The sequence below is a fragment of the Diabrotica undecimpunctata genome, chromosome 1, assembly GCF_040954645.1.
Source record: "Diabrotica undecimpunctata isolate CICGRU chromosome 1, icDiaUnde3, whole genome shotgun sequence".
NCBI lineage: Eukaryota > Metazoa > Arthropoda > Insecta > Coleoptera > Chrysomelidae > Diabrotica > Diabrotica undecimpunctata.
The window spans coordinates 32,854,219-32,871,301 of NC_092803.1; positions in this window are offsets into that span (position 1 = coordinate 32,854,219).

A 17,083-nucleotide genomic window follows, 5' to 3' on the forward strand; every position below is an offset into this window, starting at 1 on the left:
ACGATGCATTTTGTGGTATCTGATTGGAAGATGACATCTTTTAAATGGATTTACAATCCGACTAAAACCGGTGCTATTTTACAGCTTTCGCTGTGATACCCGTTCATGGAAATTGGATAAAACTTATAACTAATTGCAGTGATTACTTAAATATCTAAATTCAAATAGATGATAAAAGTATATTTTATCTACTCACGATTCCAATATTCAGTATACAAATAACTTTTACTTAGTTTTTTACTTAATTATTTTAAATTTACTTTAATAATTACTATTTAACTAGCACGAAAAATGAGTGCCTAAAAAAAGTCTTTCTCGCTTGCTGTTCAAACTTCGACCCTTTGAGCCGCCTTGTATCCATAACTTTCTTAGAGCTAGGGTGCTTTTCATTCTTTAGTTTTACTTTTATTGACAAAATAGCCGTATTGTGATCGAAGAATGTGTCCGCTCCTGCATAAGCTCCTGGATGATATTATAGAATTTCTATATCTTTTGTTGACGATTATATAATCTATTTGATTTCTGAGTATTTTGTTGTTATTGTCGGATCATAATCTCCATCTGTATAGTCTACGTTTAGGAAGTTTGTACAAGATATTTGCAATTAGGAATTTCTCATTAATACAGAAATCAACCAGCCGATCCACATTCATTCCTGTCCCCGAGTCTATATCGATTCACACAATTCTCCACTGCTCCTTGGCTCAGTCTAGCGTTTAAATCTCCCAATATAATATTTATATCATATCGTTTAATCTGTTTTAAGACATTTTTAATTTGTTTATAGATGTTCTCTATGGTTTCTTCATCCTTGTCTGCAGTTGGTGCACATACTTGGATTAATTATACAAGATTTATTTTTATACAAGAATTATTTTTACATTTAAAAGTATTTTACGTTTTAAATTTAAAAAAAAAATGTTACTTATGTTAAATCCTAAGATAAACTTAAAGCAAGAAAAAATGCCCCAGGAAAATAAATTCTTAAAATAAAAAGAGGCAAAAAAGATAATGTATTAGAAATAAGAGATTGAAAAACTTATTGTTTTTATAATTGCAACAAAACTATTGGCAAACTAGACACTATTTTAATTAAATTACATCCCTTTATCCAAGCGTCTCGGGAGTTTAAGAAGTTGTTTTTAGATTTAATTCAGATCGATTTAAGCCGTTTCGATAATAAAGTTTGGAAATCTTAAACCACAACTAAACTTATGGTAAAATTTAGGGATCGATTACGGATTGTGTAGGGATTTTCTGGAAAATTAATTTTCGAATGTTATTGAAATTTGGCTCACAAACTTTCGTATCGGAGAAATACTGGTTCTGTTGGTGATGTATAATCGCCTAGTAGTTGCTAGTGAAACGACGGCGGGAGCTAATCAACTAAGTAACTCTTGGGTAAACTGTTTGATGTTTGGAGAGATAGATATATATTTAGTATAATGAAAATACGGTACAAAGAAAAGTAGATAATTTAATTTACTTGATTCAAAAAGAAAATTTCAAGATATCAGTTGCGTAGAAGTAAGACGATCCAGTAAGCGAAAAAATTATTCGATTAAGAATATATTTTTACGAAAAAACAACTATAAATATCTTAATCTTAACAAAAGTTTCATAAATGAAGAGGTAAAATGCAAACAAGCTTAAGTCACAAATAAGTAATTTTTCAAAGAGGGCGAAAAACTTGTAGCTTTGCTCTGAAAAGGGATATTAAGTCCTAATCAATGTTATGCAATAGTATTGATTCCAAACATGAGATTAAAACGCTTATTTCAGTTAGGGTAGCTAAAAAATAGTTTAAAAAAATGATTTTGTTTTGGCCTTTTGCACGACCTCAGTAAAAATAAGTCGTTTTGCATGTAAAATGTTGTGGACATAAGATCATTTACATGTAAATAAAGTAAAAAAGCCAATCAATAAAGTAAAGAAACAATGGTTTGCTGAACGAACTTTGTCATAATAGGTAGTTAATGCAACAAACAAACAGTTTTTTTTTTAAATATGGAAAACACAGCGCTCATCGTCGAGATAGTCACTCATTACTTCCTGCTCCTTACCAGCAACTGCTGTAGTGGGTTCATCAAAACTGAAACTCTTGTATCAACCAAGGCGTCGGTCAGAAAAATATTTTTTTCAAAAGTTTGTGAACATTTTTGTCTTTTCTTTGGTTAACACATGATGAAGTGAAAGTTCTTCCAGTCTCAGTTGTTTAAGATTATTTTTCCCTTTCTTTCTCAAAGATACAAAAAACTCTTTTCCTTCATACTTGTAGTTTTTCAAACCTCTTATCAACACAATATTTTTGTAAGACTTTCTTTTTTCTTTTTTTCGGAGGTGTTCAATTACTTCTTATGTCCGATAGCATATTTAAATTCTCTTCAGTTCACTAATTGATTGGATATCCTTATGGTATTCACTTAGCTTCTTAGTATCAAGAAGTGGTCAATCTTCTTCTAGTGCTTTACCGCTGTAGATGTCATGGTATTCCTTTTAAATTAAAATTATTGGTTTTTTCCGGAACTGCTTTTTTGCTCTTCTAAAAACACAATCGGCGGGTAAAAACTATGTTCGCGTACAGCGAAATACAATAAAATCCTTTGGATTGATAATTTGTGTACTTCCAAAAAATGAATCAGTGTGCTCAGAACAATATTATTTTCTTTATTATTAACAGCCCTAAAAATTAGCTTCTTTCAAATAGGTAAAAAAACACGATAATATTTCCACACGGTTTATTCCTGCCTGCTTCTCTGTCCAAGTGTAGAACATGTGGTTTTGAGTTTTTAGATCAGTAATACAAAAGAAATAAAACCAAAGTTGTCTCGCGTAATAAGCTTTTGAATTGGACGTTTGGTGGCTGAATTTGTTGAAGATCAAAGTAAAGGTTAACAGAATGAGAAACATTTAGTTTGCTAATAATTAACTTACTACTCAGATAATCTTAGTCACCTCCTCTTTTCCCTTCAACAGCAAACCCAAAATGCACTTATTTGGCTGTTTTTATTGTAGTTTCTTCAATACCAATAACAGTGCGAAAAAGCTTTAAATATACAAAAGTTTTAACACCAGAGACAGTTGGAAAAAAGGATTGTATTGAGTTGGTAATTTCGCTCAGGTCCAAGTTTTTTCTTTTTGTTTTTGTTTACCGACCTAGGCCTATGTCTTTTGATTTCTGTTATATGAATCAGACTGACAAATTTATAAAAATCTTCTTTGAAAGCGCTAATGTAAATAGGCCTTATTTTTACGCACGTGAAACATTTATTATTGTATTTAAATGGGAATAAGCCACAATTAAAGGTTAAAATACGTTTATTGACGTTTCAATTTCCACTTCGGAAATCGTTCTCAAAATACAAACATTAGTAAATACTATTAAATTAAATAAATACCAAAATTTACTAATGTTTGTATTTTGAGAACGATTTCCGAAGTGGAAATTGAAACGTCAATAAACGTCTTTTAACCTTTAATTGTGGCTTATTCCCATTTAAATAGTAATTAATTTAAAATGCCACAAGAAAATAGCTTCAGAACAATTTATTGTTGTGTTTAAATGGTACAAAAACTAGGGTTATTTTATAGTGCAAAAAGCCGATATTAAACTTAGTATTGAATATGTGTTATACACGACACAGACCAACTCTCGTTTTAACTGACAAGAACCACGTGTTCAAAACCGAGCAGGGAGACATGTAGCTCTTCAAGTATTAAATTTTATACAATGTCATCGACCTACAGTCACCATATAATTTAATTTTGGAATGATGTTAACCCATATATGGATGTCACAGCCACAAATTTATTGTTAGCTTCAACTACATAAGGCACTAAGGATGATCTGATTAGATCGAAAATGTTATGCTACTGTATAAATTTTGACGACACTTTAAAAGTTTTAACTATATGTTTTTATATACCTAAATACAATTGTGAAGTGTTTTAAATTCTGTATGTTTTTTTACACTAGGGTATACAGCCAACTACTGGGATTTTTCCATTAATTTTTTTAAAAATATGTAAGATTTTCAGTAACCTTAAGTTTAAGTAAGAATACCTAATATTAACAATTATTATTATTATATTTAACATACTTTTTATTTATTTATTTGTTGTTTTATGGATATGTTATTTGTTTGTAATATAATCTATGCTTATAGTAGGTATAAATAATTTTTTTCAGAATGGTTATTTTCGACATTAAAACTAGGAATCAACTTATAAAGTGGTACGAAGAAGTATAAGCAAAACCGATATCACAATACTCTGACTCCGAAAATGACGCTTCTTCTGTACATAGACTTTATAAGATGGATACGGAGCAGTCAGCAAACGATGAGAATTTTGAATTATGTGACGGAATTGACGAATCTATAGCAATAACTACAATTCCTCATGATTTCTTAAGTTTATCGGTAAAGATAATATAGTTTGTTTAAAGCATAAAATGACAAAACCTGTATTAAAAACAAAAAGACAAAATATTGTTATTCAATTGCCAGGTGTAAAATCAGTGGCATCAAAGTGTTGTACTGTTCTGGACTGTTAAAAATTTTTTTCCCGATGGTACTCTAGAAAATATCGTACAACATACAAATAAACAACTTGCGGTTATGCGGAAATCGTAAAAACTGGAAAAAACAAAACAAAAAATTGTCCCGCAACAGATTTCCACGAAATATGTTCGTTTATTGAACTTTTATATTTGGTTGGAATAAAAAAGGAGCAACATTTGAGCACTCATGAATTGTGGGCGAACGATGGAACAGCGCCTGCATATTTTGCTGCCACTATGACACAGAAGCGTTTTCATGTCCTTGTGCGAGATATTCGTTTTGATTATCGTCAAACCAGACCAGAAAGTAGAGTTGTTGATAATTTAGCTCCTATTAGAGAGCTATTTGAAGACTTTAAAAATAAATGTTCTCAATATTATACTCCAGAGTCATACGTCACAATCGACGAGATGTTGGAAAGTTTTCGTGATAAGTGCCGTTTTCGTCAATATTTAGCAAATAAACCTCAGAAGAATGGTATTAAAATCTACGCGCTGGTTGATGCAAAAACATTTTCAATCTACAGTATGGAGATCTACGTTGGGAAACAACCAGAAGGCTCCTACGTACTGCAAAATGATGCATCGAGCGTTGTAAAAAGATTAATAAAACCCATTGATAATACTGGTCAAAATTACAATGGACCATTATTTTACATCTATTCCTTTGGCAAATGGTCAAATCGATCAGTTCATAGCAGCATGTTTGCATGTTGCCAGAATGAAAATTACTGCACTATAGTCTCGAACACCAAAAAAAAAACAAAAACGTCCTAATATGCAAAGACCACACTAAAAAAACAACATAGGTGTGTAGTCATTACATTATAATTTCTGAGAGTGATGCATCTTAATAAATAATAAATTTAGAAAATCTGAATTACTGCAAAAAACTTATGTTAGTTATATTACAAATCTTATACATTTTGCTTAATTTAATCTTATTTGCTTTTGACTTAACCTTCGAAAACTAGCCCACATAGTTTAATTTTATAAGGCCATTATTGATTTTATACTTATCTTATTTTGTACTTGCTGCCAAACGGGGTTTGAATTAGCTGTATGATTTACATTTGGTAATCAGATAATTGGTAATATAAAGAAAAAGAATATTTTTAATTAGACCTAAAAATATCATTTTTATGCTTACTGTATTTTTTTTACAAAGTGAGAAAAAAATCTCTACTCGGGACCTATGGCGTAACGTAACTTAACGGGACCTATTCCGGGTCAAATAAATTAATTCTATCCTTTTCAGGTAATTTCAATTTACATTTTCTGTTGTATTTATCTTTACATCCAGGTATCAATTCTGTTATTTTCGTATTTTTTCCAGTCTTACTAGTATATTTTTGGCCAGAGTTCCACAGCTTCTTCAAGACATTCATTTTTCAAACACTTGGATCCCTTAGTCTCTTTCGTCCTAGATTTTTCTTCTTTGTCATGTATATATCTATATTTTATTTACTTATCTCATCGTTCGTTTATCTAACAATAGCATGCAGGAGAGAGTTTAGCGTATACTATTGATGTGCACAATTGTTTATCTAAATAGACGACAAAATAGGAGCTTTCATGAGACGTTACTCTATATTATTTTTAAAATATACATTTTGAATGGGTTAAGTTTTACTACAGAACACAACTAATTTATAAACGACTCACATGAATATGATTGGTATGTTTTTATTGTTGTTTTAACTTATTTCTACTCACTTATTGATCTACTGTGAAAACAGGAATCGAAAGTTTAATACTACATTTTTCAAAAAAAAAACTCTCTTAACATTAGCAAAACTTTAAAAGTATGTACGGAATAACAAAAAGTTGAGATTTTAAAGGTATCGATTACATTCCCGGTGGAAGTGAGAAGTTTGTTGTCAGAATACCGTTCAAGTTGTATGGTAATAACTTCCGAGAAATCGCAAGTACGTCTTTTACCTGTTCCTTGAATCTATAGAAATTTTATGAACTTGTTCTTGGGAAGTTTGCGATAAAGAGATTTGACGGATTTCCTTATTATTTTCTTGTAGATGTTTGCGAAAACATGTTTAACATGGAAAGCTGAAACTGTTTTGCCAACAAAGGATATTGCGGAATAATTCATTCTAAGAATTAGTTATTCTGTTTTGGAGTCAATAATAATAAAGAAAATATTAAATGGGTGTTTGCTTATGTTTAAAAATTTATAAAACGATTATATAATAGTTTACGTACCAATTAACACTTATTTAATTGAACGATACCAAGTACAAAAATGTTGGTACGAAATTATCTAAAAACATCGAAGTAACGGTAAACAAAGAAAGTGGTACTGTAGGCGGTACTGTAGACTAGCGCTAAGCTGGATACTGTATTTATGTATTTTCTATGTTTTCGATGTTTTCTATTTTTATTAACACACGGATACCTGATGTCATCCAGCAACTGACCCACTTGTGAGACCTGTCAATCACATCTAACAGTTAACCATATTCTCACCGAATGTCATCAATATTCAGCAAAAAGACTATTTTATTGCCTTAAAAGTGATTTAAAAGACATACTCAATAACTTGGATCAAATAACCTCAAGTCTAAAATTCCTCAGAGACGTTCAGTTATATTATAAAATATAATTTTGATTGTATTCTAACAATATGTACTCTATAACATATTCTTGTAATTTATTGTAACAGTTTTACATTTGTAACTGTTTTCGTGTAAGTGGCCTTTGTTGCCGAGCACGTTAATTTTCAATAAAAAAAAAAATTTAAAAACTATTTTTAATTTTTTTTTTATTTATTTAAGCACAAAACCACATCAACCGCGCAGGGTTATTAGTGGATATAACAAATACATGAAATATTACATTAAATAAAATTGAATAACTTGATGTCTTTTAAATAGCTTAACACTGTCGAAATTTTTTTGGTTTTGAGATCAAACTCACTGTCTTGAGATCATCATCTGCGAATCTGTGGGATTTTCTTTTTTCCTTGAATTGAGGACAATCAAGCAGGATGTGTTTTACAGTCAGTGGGTTAGAGCATGAAGATAGCTACTCCGCCACTGGCCTGTTGTGCTACTCTATTTTTTGGAAAACATTGATAATTTCGAAGATTTATATTAACTTTTTTAAAATTGTTTCTTTAAGACATAAGATCTTTGGGCATAATTCATTTATTAATAGTTTTAACTGTTCCAAATGGGTATAAAACCCATTAAGATTCCACTGTAAAATAAAGGAATTGGACATGTTAGAATTCTGCCTGAGATAATTGTTCATCTGTTTCTTCTGTGGAAGAGATATTATTGGGCTTTAGTTTCTTTTTTAATCTAGTTATATTATTTTTTAATTTTGAATTGTGGGTATAAGGGTGAACAAAATCAAGGATCTCAGTTAGCTCGGTAGTTTTATTCGAGTAATCTTTTGAAATTATTTCAGGGTGTTTGGCATATATTGTATTTTCTAGAAAGTCACATATTTCATTATAATTTAGGATAAACGGTGGTGATCTGTTTTCTATTTTGTCTTTAATTGACTCTAGTGAAAGTAAAAGTTCTTCGCGGGAATTTCTGGTTGACTTTTTTGACTTTTTTTTTTGGTTTGCTTACTACAGAAGTAAATATCTGTGAATCAGTCTATGGGGTATTTTCGTTAGTGTCTGGAGAAGATAAGATAAACCTTTTTAGTTGATTAGGGACGTTTGTATTAATTGAATTTGGTGTTATTTCTACTGGAGTAGGATTTCTGATGTTGTTTGAGGTTGACGATGTTGGAGTTTTTAAGGAAGATGTTTCACTTCTATTACTTATGGATCCTGTCAGGTTATTGTCAGTTTCCATAATTTGTTCTGTTTGGTTCTGTTATAGGATTTTATTGTAATTAACGTGTTTTGAAAAGTTTCTGGGTGTGCACTAGCAGTGAATGAATTAGCTTCGTTAGAACTTTGTAGTTCTGTTTGGTTATTAGATGTATTTACTCTAGGTAATATGTTTTGAGAAGTTTCTGAGTGTACATTAGAAGTAGTGGCGTTTGCTTGGTTAGAGCATTCAGCTTCCTGATGACCAATAGTCTTGCATTTTGTACTGTTAAATCCTTTTATAGAAAGGTATAAACGATAATTATTATTATCATAAGAGATAATGAAAGAATCAGGAATAGATATATTGTCTAAAGGTGTAATACATATTTGCCTTCTGACATGATTGTATTCGTTTCAGGCATACCTACTCTTAGAAAAGTCATTTTTGAGACGGAGTTTATACCCATCTGATGTAGTTCTTTTTCAATTAACGAGTTTGGAACAGTAGGACAGGCATTTGATATAACTAGTCTTTGAGCTGGAGAGATAAGTCTTCTTATTTCTACTTGAGTTTCTTTTATATTAACATATTTGTGGGAATGTAGTAGTGAATCGACTGCATTTTTAGATGATAGATATAGACATATTCTATTGTTGACAATTCTGGAAGCGAAGGATACGTTACGTGGACCAACTAGTGAACCAACGGCGGTGAAATAGTCATGAACTTTAGTTCCTTCAATACTGGAAAGTATTATAGCTTGTTCTTTTGTTGGATCTTTAAATGTGTTGACAACACTGGAATATGAGACGTGAGATGAAGTGTGAGTAGTATTCATAGTTTTATTCGAAGTCATGGTTGATTAATTATAAGTGCGGCCTTATCACCGGTTCGAAAACCGGTGTGGATTTTGACCCATAACTGGATTTGTTTCTATTTCTTCGGAACGTTATAGGTTATATTAATATTAATATAAATACTATGAAGTGATTTTTGGTACTCACGTAACGTTTACTCGGTTGACTTGAAGGTAGCACTATAAAGATTTTCTCCAATAAGTTTACTACCTTTTACTGCCGAAGTTCACACACTACTTAGTTTTTAACCAGTTTTACTAAATGACACTGTGAACAATATTTTAATATTAATTAATATTGAGTTTTGTTGAAAGAGTTCTAACTATAATATGTATTCTGACTTTGACACTCATTTGACATTTTTTTTTCTATTTTTAAAATTGATTACAAAAATTTCATTATTAATTTATTATTATTATTATTACACGTGTAATTTTAATAAATATGTGGGGAATCTATAAATGATTCAATGATTTTTATTTTTTATTATTATTTTCTTCCAAATTTGGACGTTTTTGTGTTTTACATATAAATGTAAACGTAAATTTTTGAACATTTTTCCTGATGTTAACCAATAGTTCGACGCTATATTGTCGACATATTCAGTGTAAAAACTGACTTTATTGGAATGTCGCCCATGTAGGGATTTAACCATCCACGCGCGCATTGTTTTGTCCTTAGTAAGATTATTTATGCGCATTTCTGTGTCCCTCAGTTTGATCGGTGTTATGTCATGTATTGCGTAAATTGCGCGATGTAGAGTAGATGTCTAAGCCTGCACCTGAAACTAAGTTCTTAAATTAGTAATCTGTTTTTCTAATTGCTCACTTATATTGAGCACTTATCGAAAATTCACAATTGCCAATTACCAATTACCAATACCACAATTCAGATTCAGAACAAGGAATGATGAAGACCAGTAAGCACTGCTTGGGTCACACCAAACTGAGGGACGAAAACCCACTTTGACTAGCCGTGACAAAAATGATGTGGTATTTACAGTCAGTACGAAGCAAATTTGCTAGAACAGCTGCTAAAAATATTGTAAAAAATTTTCCTGGGAACTTTATATAAAAAAAAAGAAAGTATTTGATGAACTCAGCATATTTTCTTATTTTTTGACGCAAGAGATAACAAAGAAAATTCTAAATTATACAAATGCTTTATACAAGTGCATAATAAATTGTATATTGCTTTAATTATACAAATACTCAAGGAAATTATACCAAGGAGAGGCATGCAAAAGAAACAAGCAAAGAAGAGTTATTAGTTTTTTTTTTTTGGAAAGCTGTATCTTGCAGGACTAAAAAAACTTAGATCATTGAGATTTGACAACAAAAATCACCGTTCGCAAAGAAAGCTAGAGGACAAACTGGTCCCTATTAGGTTTTGTTGTCAGCAATAAAACTTCACGTTTATCACACCACTTTAGTATTTATCTCCACTACAGAATCACTTAGCCAGTATTTAATTTAATAATTAAATACAGGTTATTATTAAAAAATACACAATTAGCCTTTATAAAAATTTTTTGTACTATCTGTTGGGATTTCCTTGAGATTTTTTCTCAAGGTGCAGTCCTGATAACTTTATCTATTTAGAAATTTGTGAGTAGGTTCTATACTGGTATAATAGTTATTCACAAATATAGTTTGACCACTATCCAATCAAGTTTTGCAAAGCTCTATAAGAATTTGTATCAAAAATACTGGGGTGTGTAGGAGGAGAGAGGTATAAGAAGAGTGGTCTATATATAGGGGATAAAATAGATAACAATTAAGTAAAGAAGTATGAAAGAAAAAAAATATTGAACGGAATGTGGCTAGGCTAGCAATGTAGGCAGGAGAATGACCACTAGAAACTCAAGGATGGATACGGCCAATTTGCATGCCTTTTAAAGACAGTAAATCAGGAAAATATGTATGATGGATAGAAAAGAAGATAAGAAAAATGAATAGATATAATGAAAATTAACAAAGAAAACAAATTGAGGGCGCCAGAAGAGGGATAATACTCTAAAAAGAGTAACGGTCACTCTTCCAGGTATCGTATACTGCTAATATTAATTAAAGTTGATGTAATAAACAAAAATGCTGTAAATGTAAAAAGGTAAGGAAATATTAATAAAAAAATTATATGCAAAACAAATTCAAGTTTATTAAATATAACTTCTTAGATTCTGACAATCTCTAAGTTACCAAAAAGTATATGAAAATTTCACAATATAATATTTTAAAAAAAAGAATGTTGAAAACAACTATAATAAAAAGTTGAAAACTAGACAGAATAACTCTGATATAGAGTGTACAACCTACATCTAGGTTAAAACAACCTTAAACAAAATAATGCTAACGTTGGAAGAACGTATAGCCAAGTAAATATATTAAACTTACCTACAAAATGACCAACAATATTGTTAAACAACTCTAAATTCACATACAAATAAAATAATATATATAAATGGGAACAAGCCAAATTAAACAATTGAAACGGTATATTATCCTGAAGGGATAATAACCGGAGTTAATAACGCAAGATGAAATATAAAAAATTAGTTAAGTAGACAAATAATGAAATAATTAAAGTTAATAATGAAATAATTAAAGTTAATAAAGCAATAAATGGTTAATACAAAAAACAATGGAAGATAATCTCTGGGTAGAATTTGAGCTCAAACTTACCGATACCTTACACCAAGGGGAGTTATATTAATTAATATATATATATATATATATATATATATATATATATATATATATATATATATATATATATATGTTATAAAAAAAAACCTATAACTGGTGAAACAAGATATATATATAGTTCTGAAGTAAAAACCAACTGTCCTCCTACAGCTGTCTGGAAGGATACTCCCGAATGGTTTCGGTGTCCCAGCGAAGTCCTCCTTGAGGTCCGAAATTAGCACGGAGCTGGTGCTAATTGGCTCAGTTCCGATGATGACTGTCCTGCCCTACCTCTAGGTGCAGGCTGGAGAAAAAATGAGGGTGGAGTAGATAATACTCCCTGTGGCTTGTCCCAAATGACCCTGATTCTTATTAGAGTTGAAGTGGTACTCTCCCTCGGATGTTCTGAGGGAAATTTATAATTCCATGGTAGGTGGCTGAAAACAATTCCCCGTTACTTCTTATCTCAACATTCATAAAAAGAAATCAAAGAAGAAGTGAGGAAAGTTTCTTTCAGCATAAGAAACCGGAGCAAAAAGATAATTATGGTAGATAAAAAAAAACCATCCAATCGGATGTGGCGTGACCTTGCTTCATATAGAGTAAAAATATAATGGCCTTGGACAAAATACTATATTAAAATATGAAATAATGAATCTGAATAATAGGATATAGATAAAATACTCTAATGTTTATAATATAAAAAATTATTATTTACCAGATAGCTAATCAATTCCGTGCTAGAAATCTCACTTCACCTCCCGAGTTTGCGAAAACACCGTCAATTAAATCGTTATGGTATACTTAGAATATTTAACTTCTTGAAGTGAAGGAAATTCTATGCAATAATTGGATTTTCTTTCGCTAACTGCCACCTGTGTGTACCACTTCAAACTCCCGATCAGAAGTGAATTTTAATTCACAGTTAATTAACCAAGAAGAGCCAATTTCCACCTCCCTTAATCTCCTGTCATCTCTTTTGGTTCGCAATGGTACCAAATTAGATCAGAGTGACAACTTAAATTATTAACAATACACACTTAATGGGCAAATGAATACTTAAAGTTAGGCAACCCATACTACATCTCTGAAATTATTTTCATATAAATTGTTTATTATTTAAATACAAATTGTAATAAAAGTAACGACTGTTACAAATTGCTGTTGTTACGCTGTCAGTAATATTTTTTTTGTTTGTTTGTTTAAGACAAAGATTAGAAACTTTTACGCCAAACTTCTCGCTTTTGCTTTTTATATTATGTTGAAAACTAAGACGTCCTTGAAAGAGCACGACGGCTTCGTTGACGCAAACATTACGTGAAGGTTTTACTGCGTTTTAAAATTTTTGAAGAAAAGAGGCTTAAATTGATTTCTGGATGTCAACTATTTTATTTCGTTTGAGTATAAGATATTCTTAGACCAATAGGATGATACTCGACGTCTGAAATAATCCCATCCAAATCTGTATACTCAAAAATATTTTCAATTTTTCATCACATGTATCACTATCCCACTTCAATTTTCCAATAACATCTTGCATTGTTTTATTTGGTAGATTTGTTTGCTAATAGGATTAGTTTCCACGTCGTCAGCACGATTTTCTTGTTCAACACTTTTTAATACATACAACTTACACTTCAAATGATGTTATTAGAAGCATTGAATATTTTCTTCTTCTTTTTTTAACAGGACATAAAGATTAATTAGATGATTCGGTATAACCCTCAGATGAATACTTAAATATATCGTCATCTAACTTCTAACATATCATCCTTCAATCCTTGTAATTTTTTTTGGTAGTTTTCACCCATTTTTTCCTATTTAACCACTACACTGTTACTACGATAACAAGTCGATCCGAACTGAACAATACACTGATTAGACTTAACCATGCCGCTGCAATATGCAGGTTTATTATTGCGAATTTACTAAACACGTGTCGTGTGCATGGCATGGCCCGAACTTGACATTTTTATTTCTTAGACCGCGCGATCACAGATGCCTAGCAGATCAAAACAATGTTTAGGAATTGACCTAGGAGTAGGCAAAAAATATTTAGCCCAGTCTGGTTAAAAAAAAAGGTGGAAACATGTTTCGCAGATATCTGAAGCTTTTAAGACATAGGTGGGGGATACTAGATGATGAATAGATGAAAAGATAATCCTAGTTTTACCTTGCGTTTTTTTTAAGCAATAATTTATGGTCACAATTTGATTTTTTGTCTATAAATTTTTTCCATTATATCAAATAAACAATATTTATGTCATTTTTTTATGTCAAAATTATCTTTATTTTCCCGTTTTTTTAATTAAAATTGATAAATAATTTACAGAGATATTTGCAAAAAAGCAGTTTTTTTGCACTAATTTATAAATTTTATTAATTTTTTTATTAACAAAATAAAATGGTATTAATACATTTAAACATCAGGGAATTACGATCTTTTAGATTTGTGCGAAATTTCCCCCCGATCAGTCAAATATTTTATAAGTTATTTAATTTGTTTATCCTTGGGGCTAATTATTTAAACTATTGAGCTTGCCCTATGCATGATGCTAGACACATTCAGCAAATTTCATAGGATTCTTTAAGACTTAGACTATCTCAGAAGTTAAATGCATAAGTTTTCATCGAAATTATTTACAAAATAAACGTTTGAAAAAGGGGTATGTTTTTTACTTATATACAATTGTAATAACTTCTATATTTTTCAAGCTACAGACTTGTACGTACAACCATTGGATATCTGGTAAAAAAGCTCACAATAAAAAATAAAAAACCTTCTATGACCAATAGGAACGAAGTTAGTGACTATTTTTAAAAAAATCATATCTCTATTGTTTATAAACATTAAGAAGTAAAATTTTCACAAATTTTAAATGAAAATCTAAACTTTATATTGAAACTTATAGCTTTAAAATTTATCTAATTTTTCAAAACGACGGTACTTTCGAAAGATCGACATAGGAAAGTGGAGAGAATATCTGTTTCAGCTCCGATTTTTTCTCGGCATCGGAACTTCAAATTGCAATACGTAGGAAAAATTTACATTATCTCGGCTTCCTTTGCAGCTGCAAGCCTCTTTTTTTATTCTGGGGTAGCTCGTCGAAATATGAATAACTACATAGTTTTCACTGGCCGGAAAATATGGGAAAACTCGGAAAAATTGAGTCCATTTAAAATTCACCCTAAATACTTACTTTTTTTTAATTTGCTCGAATAGTCTGTCGCAGTATTAATAATGATGACATAATTTTCACCCCCCGTAAATCTCGGAAAATCCCGGAAAATCAACATATGTTTTTTCATTTTATATCAATGATGTAATCATACTTATATATTTTACAAATTAAATTTCAGGTAATTTTTTACACATTATATTATTATATTCCTTATATTAATTGTAATTGTTTGTATTTTTATAATTAACAATATTGATTTTTATTCTATTTTTCTTACAAATATGATATACAATATTAATCTAATCTGCCTTATTGCTTTGATAAAATAAGTCGATTTTTTCATCACTTGCCTTATTAAATTTTGCAATGTTTATTGAACTTTACTTTTTTTATTTTCTTTACATACCTTGGTTTAAAAGTTAAAATTTGGTTCATTTATTCGACTTCACTGTCAGGTCTAAACCTTTTTGTTGCAGGTTGTTTGTCTTCACTTATTAAGTCAGTCTTTCCATACATTAACATATTATTGGGCGATCTTAATGCCAAGGGTCAAGGTACGGTAGGAGAACAAGTAGGAAAATATGGACTTGGAAACAGAAATGACAGAGGTGTTCGATTGATTCAATTTTGCCAAAGTGAAGACTCCGTAATAACAAATACCTTTTTCAAATTACCTCCTCGACGGTTATATACATGGACATCTCCACAACATACCAAAGAAAAAATAGTGAGAAATCAAATAGACTACATTATGATAGCAAGGAGGTATCATAATGCTGTTAAATATACTAAGACGTACCCAGGAGCTGATATAGGCTCAGATCATAACCCGGTAGTTACTGTGATAGAGGCGAGACCAAAAAAGATTAGAAAACCACACAGAAAGGCACTAGATTTAAATAAACTTAGAAACAAAAATATACGACAAGAAACAAGAGAAGAAATAAATGAAAACCTCCGTTCAGTGCAGCACAAATTAACGATACAAACAACGTTAACCAAAAATTAAAGTACATAAATACAGCTATACAAACAGCAGAAAAGAAACATCTTACAAAAACAACAACCAAGAATAAGGGGTGGATGACACAAGATATACTAGACTTGATGGAACAAAAAAGAAAGATGAAGAATTGCCCAGACAAATACAAAGAAATAAATAAACACATAAAAAAGAGAATAAAAAAAGCCAAAGAGGAGGGGATTAAAGAACAATGTGAAGAAATAGAAACCTATGAGAAAAGGTACGATGCGTTCAATATGCACAAAAAAGTAAAAGAGATAACAGGAAGCATAAAGAAATGCCAAATAGGTAAACTTAAAGACAAAGATGGAAATCTTATTGTAGATCTAGAGAATAAAATAAAAAGATGGACAGAATACATGAATAAATTATTTGAAGACGATAGAAACAACTTAACTCAGATAATTAATGCAACTGGGCCAGACATATTGAAAGAAGAAGTAGAATACGCAATAAGAAACGCTAAAAATGGAAAAGCAAATGGACCTGATGAAATTCCTACAGAACTGTTAAAGCTTTGGAATGATAAATACGTAACCATAATATTAAATTTTGCAGCGAGGAGCTAAAACAGTTTCCCCTCCATTTTCCTATGTCGATCTTTCAAAAGTAACTATGTTTCGAAAGGTTTTAAGTTTCGAAAAATTGGATGAATTTTAAAGCTATAAAATTCAATATAAAGTTTAGATTTTCATTCAAAATTTGTGCAAATTTTACTTCTTAATGTTTATAAACAATGGAGATATAATTAACAAACAAATTGTCGCTAACTTCGTTCCTATTGTTCATAGAAGGTTTATTTTTTTTTGTTAAATGTGAGTTTTTTTACCAGCTATCTAATGAGTGTACGTACAAGTCTGTAGCTTGAAAGATATAGAAGTTATTATAATTGTTTATAAGTAAAAAACACCCCTTTTTCAAACGTTTATTTTGTAAATATTTTCGATGAAAACTCAATATTCATTTAACTTCTGAGATAGTATAAGT